The 8,275-nt window shown below is 43.8% G+C and overlaps 1 non-coding gene across 1 annotated transcript; it reads left to right on the forward strand.

Annotated features, from left to right (window-relative positions):
- The first annotated feature begins 7,488 nt into the window (after window positions 1-7,488).
- Window positions 7,489-7,795, forward strand: LOC150023161 (signal recognition particle RNA). Its single transcript, XR_016518028.1, has one exon.
- The last annotated feature ends 480 nt before the right edge of the window (window positions 7,796-8,275 follow it).

The raw sequence follows: 8,275 nt of genomic DNA on the forward strand, positions 1-8,275 counted from the left end.
AATATCACAAATCCAGAATTTCAGAATTTTCCAGTGAGTAAATCAATTGCAATAAGGAAAAACAGTAAGCACTTTTTTTTAGAAACAGAGGAATCCTAATAGGAATAAAAAACAGAATTATGAACTTGCAAAGACATAATGGAAAATGATGTATTGGAACTTGTATAGATCTAGAATACAAGTATGAACTCAATTCTAAAAAGAAAATGCACAAAGGATCAATATCAATTCAGAAAATTATATGACACTAAAGCAAGAAACAATCAAAAACAATAAAAGTACTACTAGAAGTAATGACAATTATGGAATAACATGACTAAGAAAAAACTTGACATGATTACAAAATTAAAAGACATGACAAAAAATAACAAGTGAAAGGAAGCTTAAGGTAAACTCTAGGAAGGAGAATGCCATTCCAAAAGAGCAACCATACTCATATGAATAATGAGTGCCATAAACCTTTTCACAAGCACTTGGTGTATCAAAAGAAAAAAACAGCAAGAAAACTCAATTAATACCTAAAACAGAAACTTAAATTGCAAGAAAATTAAAGAGCTCTTGAAATAAAAGTGCACACAACTCAACAATTAAACAAGAAGAACCTAAGACTCATGATACCACATGATGTGATTCCAATAGCATAGAATAAAATGATTCTTGACACTCTTGGGAATCACCTTGAGCTGGACATTATTTAGGCACTTTTCTTAGAGTTGGATCAATGTTCTAAGACAAGAACTCACCAAAAACTAGTACCAAATCCCAAACTCATTTGGATGTTCCTCATATTGTCAAATTGAATCAACAAAGAGAGGTAAAATTAAAACACACCGAACAGAAAAGGATGACAAGCAATCTGAACCGAACAAAGTGAAATTAAAAGGCAAAGAACAGAAAAAAAAAGGTGCTGGAAAAACAACAACAGCCGAACCAAACAACAAGACAACAAGCTAGAACAAGGAATTAACAAAGAAGAAAGGAAGGAGAGAAGAATTGCTCATGAAGATGGATGAATGATGGATGATCTCGCCAATAGAAGTGTGGATGCTCCTAGATGAGAGTGCTGCCGCCACTTGAGGACACCATGGATCCTTCAAGATGAGACTAGAGAAGAAGGCTCAAAAGCTCTCCAATGATCACTCAAAATTTGAGTATAGTTTCTTTTCTCTAAATTTCAAATATGAATTTTACAAAGGAAGCACCTCTATTTATGGCCTAAGGTGCTGAAAAATAGGTGGGAAATTTCAAATAAACTCATTTGAAATTCCCACAAAAAACAAGTCACATGGGAGGTGTGACCTTTTTCTACTATGACACCTCCCAAAAACTACACCTACACCACTCTCCTAAGTCACATGGGTAATGTGACTTTATTTTACATTTTCACGCTCCTTTATTTAATAACCACACCTCCTAAAACTATACAAGAGTATTTCAAAGCTTGGCCTTGCCCCTCATGGGATGGACTTGGGCTCTTTGGGCTTTGGCCTTCTTGGGCTTGGGCTTTGGGCTTGGGCCTCATCTTTATTTTATGTCTTCTTTTAATTTTGAGAAGACTAGAAGGAAGAACTTCAAATGTGAGGGTGGATGTCCTCTTCCTCCATTAATAAAAGCCTCCTTTATTTGATTCTCATCACCTCAGGCTGTACTTTGCCATAACTGAGAGGGCGATCAGCGCAGTGCTAGTGCAGGATCAGGACCAGACCCAAAGGCCTATATATTTCGTTAGCAAGGTGCTGCAAGGCCCGGAGGTAAGGTACCAGGCCCTAGAAAAGGCGGCATTGGCGGTTGTATTCTCGGCGAGGAGATTGCGCCATTACTTCCAGAGCTTCACGGTACTGGTGATGACTGATATGCCAATCCAGAAGGTTTTGAAGAAGCCCGATGTGGCTGGAAGAATGGTGAAGTGGGCGGTCGAGCTTTCGGAGTTCGACATCAAGTATGAACCCCGGGGATCGATCAAAGGGCAAGTCTTCGCCGATTTCGTGGTCGAGTTGTCCTCCGAGGTGGCACAGAACACCGAGGGCGACTTTCGCTGGGTACTCTCTGTTGATGGGTCGTCCAACCAGCTGGGCAGCGGGGCTGGGGTCATTTTGGAAGGGCCCAACGGAGTGTTGATAGAGCAGTCATTGAGGTTCGCTTTCAAAGCAAGCAACAACCAAGCAGAGTATGAGGCTTTGATCGCTGGAATCCTGCTGGCTAAGGAAATGGGGGCAAGAGTGCTGATGGCCAAGAGCGACTCGCTGTTGGTCACAGGACAAGTAACTGGCGAGTTCCAAGCCAAGGACGCGCAAATGGCAGCCTACTTGGAGTACGGGCAAGAGCTAAGAAGATCTTTTGCTTCATTTGAAGTGGTACACGTGCCAAGAGAACAGAATGCCCGAGCTGACTTGCTAGCCAAGCTCGCCAGTTCGGGAAAGAGGGGTAGGCAGAGAACTGTCATTCAAGAAACTTTGAAAGCGCCTTGAGCATTCGTGGCAGACCACCAAGTTCTCCATGTTTGTAGATCAATGGGAAGACCGGCGAGAAGTCATAGATCCCTAACGCAGGAAACTCTGAGGGCACCGAGGGTCAGAGCGCGCCCAGCGGAAGGGGCAAGATCGATGCAGATTTGCGCTGTCCACGAGCCAGACACGTGGATAACGCCTTACCAACGTTATTTAGCGGATGGTGTTCTTCCAGTTGACTCAACTGAGGCCAGGAAAATAAAGAAGAGCTCCAGCAAGTTTACCCTTATCGACGGCGAGCTGTACAGGTTTGGATTCACACACCCTCTCCTTGTATGTATACACGGAGAGAAGTGCACGAGGATTATGGCTGGGCTGCATGAGGGAATTTGCGGGAGCCACATTGGAGGTCGATCGCTGGCGACAAGGACTATCCATGCAGGCTATTACTGGCCCACGATGAGAGAAGATTGCAAGAGATACGCCCAGCGTTGCAAGCAATGCCAGCAGCACGCCGATTGGCACAAGGCACCCCCAGAAGAGCTGAAGTCGATTTACAGCCCCTGGCCGTTCCATATTTGGGGAATTGACATTCTGGGACCCTTTCCATTGGCGATCAGGCAGATGAAGTACTTGGTAGTGGCGATTGAATACTTCACCAAGTGGATCGAAGCAGAGCCAGTGGCCTAGATCACCGCACACAAGATCGAGAGCTTTGTATGGAAGAACATAGTGTGCCGGTTTGGTGTGCCTAAACGCCTGGTGTCAGATAATGGGACTCAGTTTTCAAGTCACCTCTTGAAAAAGCTGTGCGAAGAGGTGGGGATACAACAGGTGTTTGCGTCCGTCGAGCACCCACAGACGAATGGCCAAGTGGAGTCTGCCAATCGGGTGTTGCTGAGAGGTTTAAAGAGAAGATTAGAGAAAGCTAAGGGATCGTGGGCTGAAGAGGTACCCCGCATAGTTTGGGCATACCATACCACCGAGCAGTCAGGAACCCACGAGACCCCCTTTAGTTTGGTTTATGGATGTGATGCGATGATTCCAGTCGAAATCCAGGAAAGCTCGCCGAGATTCCAGAACTTCGTGGCGGAAGACTCGAACGAAGAAAGAAGAATGAATCTGGATTTGTTGGATGAGGTCAGGGAGGAGGCGAGAGTGAAAGCCGAAGAAGTAAAGAGAAGAGTTGAGCGAAGGTACAACTCTAAGGTAATGTCAAGGCAGTTTAGAAGCGGCGATCTGGTGATGAGGAAGGCCCATCAGTATGAGATGCAGAACAAGTTATCGCCCAAGTGGACGGGACCGTTCAGAATAACCGAGGCGCTTGGGAATGGCGCCTACCGCTTGGAGACGTTAGAAGGAGGGGCGATTCCTCGCACTTGGAACGCCACACATCTCAAGTCGTATTACAGTTAAAGCCTTGTAAGTAAAGACGAATATGAAGAGATTTGAATAGTTTCTGTTAAAACAATTTCAAGGGGGCACTCTTTTTCCCTGAGGAGGGTTTTTAATGAGGCCACCCAATAAAGAAGAGTTTTTCAAAGTTTAAAGCTTCTATGTTTGCATGCCTATGGCTTCAAGAGTTTTAGAAAAAAGGCCTTATTACTCGTATGTGATCTAGGGCAACAGTAAAGTCATATTGCATGCTTCAAATAGTTAAAGTTTTAAAGTCCCCATCGTTTTTCGGCGATCGGTGGCAATAGTTAAAGTTTTAAAGTCCCCATCGTTTTTCGACGATCTGTGGCAATAGTTTTAAAGACCCTGTCTTTTTGCGGCGATCGGTGGCAGTAGTTAAAAGTTTTAGAGACCTCCTCGTCTTTTGGCGATCGGAGGTACCAGTAGTGCAAAAAGCCCTCGGCGCTCTTGTGCATTTTGAGGCAAGAGAAGAAGTCCTACTCGCCTGGAGCGAGCATAGGCGAGAGTTCAGGACAAGGTAACAGTTAAAATCTGGGCACCTAGTCCTTGAGCAGGGGTTAAGGGATTCCTTCGGGACGCCCCCTCCTCAAGTATGAATAGCTAGCCCCGGTACCAGATAACAGTTAAAACCCGGGCGCCTAGTCCTTGATCAGGGGTTAAGAGATTCCTTCGGGACGCCCCCTCCTCAAGTATGAATAGCTAGCCCCGGTACCAGATAACAGTTAAAACCCGGGCGCCTAGTCCTTGATCAGGGGTTAAGGGATTCCTTCGGGACGCCCCCTGCTCAAGTATGAATAGCTAGCCCCGGTACCAGGTAACAATTAAAATCCGGGCACCTAGTCCTTGAGCAGGGGTTAAGGGATTCCTTCGGGACGCCCCCTCCTCAAGTATGAACAGCTAGCCCCGGTACGAGATGAGATTAAAAGTCCTCAGTGCATCCAGGGAAAGGGTAGCCCCTGGGCAAGTTGAGGCACCAGAGAAAATCCTCCTCGCCCTCGAGCGAAGCTGAGGTCAGTTAAATAGTAAATTCTCCTCGCCGTGAGCGGGTGCAAGCCAGAGCAGGATACAAGACCTCTTTGCGAAAGTAAAATGAGGCAAGTTCGAAAGTCCTCAGTGCAGAACCAGGCCAGCAAAGTTTTGGGCGATGACCTAGAAATGCGCATGTCACTTGGCAGATCAGGCGAGCTAGATTTCAGTTAAGTTGATTTTCACAGAGCTAAGCACCAATTGGCGCCAAGTCGATTTCTTTAAAGCAAGAGTTAGTCAGTTATATCGGATGATTACACAGCAGATGAAAGCAAAACCATGCGCACCTTTAGATGTATCGAAGAAGAAAATGAAACGGTGAACTTCTTAGTCTTTTTGCTGAAAACAAGTTATCAGCTCAAGACTGGGGGGCTTGTGTACCGACCAGGTCATAAGGCGTGATGACGTGTCTTGCACGTGCTCGAGTGGGGCGCGCTCAATGGAACGCGTAGGCTAGAAAAGATGAATGGCTCGGAAGTAGGCATAGTCGCTGATCGGTGGATTGGTGTTCTCCGATCTCTAGTGTGCATAACCAGCGGTCACCAGAGTTGCGTCGCAGTCGCCGACCGGTGGATTGGTGTTCTCCGATCTCTAGTGTGCGTAACCGGCGGTCACCAGAGTTGCGTCGCAGTCGCCATATGAGAATGCTAGGAGATCGGGTGGTTTACACACCGCCACAAGGAGCACGTCGCCGGGTCTCCCAGCGAACTTAGTTAAGGTTGTCGAAGGCTCAGAAGGGTAATTCCAAGCGTGTAAGTTCAGTAAGACGATGGTGGCACCAGCTTGAGGATGAAAGTCGAGTGGGTTGGGGGAAACACCTTGCTCATCAGCGACGGGATTCCCAGAGTGGACATTTGTTGGTGGCAAGGTTTCCCCAGCTAGAACATGCATGGCGTAGCAGTAAGGAGGGTGCCATTCACGATGAGCGATATCACAAAGATGATGCACTTTGTTGCATCCGATACTCGCCTTGTCGGGTGGTGTACCACAGTGCATTATGTGCTAGGTTGCTCCTTGAGTTGAGGACTTAGCTGTGCGGCTGGTTACTACACAAGAATGACGTACAAGTTGCCCCAATCCAGATGATGACACGTGTAGGGTTGGGAGCAATGGAGAAATGACGCTCAAGTTGCCTTAGCTCAGATGATGACACGTGTAGGGCTGGGCGCTACCTGCTGTCCCAGCCCAGATGGCGACACATGCAGGGCTGGACATGATCCACGCGTCCAAAAAGCATAACGGCCTGGAGAGAGAAGAAACCCAGCTATAAAGGTAACTTTAACAGAATCTGCAGAGGTACGTTTTTCATTACGGCTGATACTACTAAGGTTGTGTGTCTACAGTACGGTCCTACAGAGCATATTCTCTCTTAGTTTTTGGGTGTTCTTGTCACTGACTTGAGCGTCGGAACGCCACCGGCCGCAGAGGCGCCACCGTGTGTTTTTCAGGTTCTCAGAGAGACTATCTGTGGAGTGGACTTGGAGGGCACGTGGTGTCAAGCTGGTGAGGAAGACGAGGCAACGTTCTTGCGCTAAGTCAATCGGCAGGATCAATAGATAAGTACGATATATTCCATAGTGGTTCCAAAACATATGCAACATATACAAATATTAACGGTGTTACGAATCTAAACCAAAGCAAATATAAAAAATATTGAATATGACTTATTATGTTGAAAACTGATGTAGCATGTCCATTGATGCAAAAACAACTAAATGTCGTAGCTAATGCAAAGGAAGCACATATTAAATTGGTTGTCACGAAAATGATGTAATATATTCGTTTTTTACATCGGTTTTTATCTTGTCTACTGTAAAAGTCCTTATGTTACATCTATTATTCTCCAATCATTGTAATATGTTGTGTCTTGATAATTGCAACTTGTTTTGTGCCTTTCCCAATGTGTTACTGTAAATAATTATACTAGACTGGTAACAAGATAAATTTCAATATGAATCCAGAAAGATGAAGACCAAAATTTTTCACAAAGTGTAGTTAAGTACATTAAATTATAAATAAAATCACGATAAATGCTAATTAAAACTAAACTAACTACATCAAATCATAATGTCTAAATACCCTACATAATTCTAACTATAACAAATACTAATTTAAAATATCAAGTCCTTTGTGACAGTATTTTTCAATTGTGTGTGTAGAAATTATTTTTCAATTGTGTCCGTTTGCATAAAATTATGCTCGTCCATAGTCAAATCATGCAAACATTTTTGTATTGATCATTGGAATGTTGTTATTTTACTTTATGATTTATGAAAAAGACTTAGTAATAAAGTCTATCATATGAAGATAAAGGTGATACCCAAAACTCTGGGTATTGTAATGCTCCTTGGGTAAGATTTCCTACCGACAAACATTTTATTACAATATATTGTGTTTTTGTTGGGGGAGACATTATTTTCTAAAAATGAGAAAACAAAATATAGTGTTTGAATGTATGTTAATGTATTGGAAGCACATTTTTGTAGAAGGGTTGGTATACTTTACCATTTAGGTAAGGTAATGTAATGTAAAAGTCCCACATTGTAAAGAATGTGAAAGAAAAAAAACTTTATAAAGTGACTGACAAGGTTGTGAGTTCGCCGAGCTAAGTAACTAGAGCTTGTAACCCAAATGGGGGCATGAAGGTGATAGAACAGTTCTTTGACTCCCTGGTTGAAGTTGTGACTGCTCTAAGTTGGCTTGCCCATTCCGAGTTGAGAGTTGAGTGTTGTAGGGACTTGTGCGAAGGCATAGGTCTCATCACTCTTAGATAAGAGGGCACTGCGTGAGGCTGGTTTCACAGAGCAGCGATTACCTATACCTCCCAACGATGGAGGGATAACAAGCTGCTGCAACCACACTCCAGGATGACCTGGTCAGGCTCAGTTTCTTGGATCTTCACCTTTTTTCATTTTTTATCCACAACCATTGCTGGTAACTTGGTAACTGCAACTCATTTGTGTTAGAATATATGGCCTTAAACAAGAGGGGGGTGAATTGTTTAAGAGGGATTTTCGCAAACTTTAAAGGTATAATGAAAATCAATGCTGAATTACAGAGAAAAGAATCAAGGAAACAAATACCCAAAACTGTTTTAAGATGATATCAGAAAAACAATCGGTTGTTTTGTCGAAGCAATGGGTTGTTTTTATCAGTAGTTTATAAAAACAACTTAAAATAGAATTTAAAGAGTTAAGGGTAAGGGATAAGCACACAAGCAATTTATACTGGTTCACTCTTACACCAAGAGTTACATCCAGTCCCCAGAAACCACTAGGTATTCCATTATACAATCAAAACTAGATTACAAACACCACACACCAAAGTAATGACCTTGAACCCCTCAAGAAACACACTACCTTTGGCAAACCACACCAAGAGTGTTG

Source organism: Phaseolus vulgaris, chromosome 11 (genome assembly GCF_051622355.1).
Source record: "Phaseolus vulgaris cultivar YP4 chromosome 11, ASM5162235v1, whole genome shotgun sequence".
Classification (NCBI taxonomy): Eukaryota; Viridiplantae; Streptophyta; class Magnoliopsida; order Fabales; family Fabaceae; genus Phaseolus; species Phaseolus vulgaris.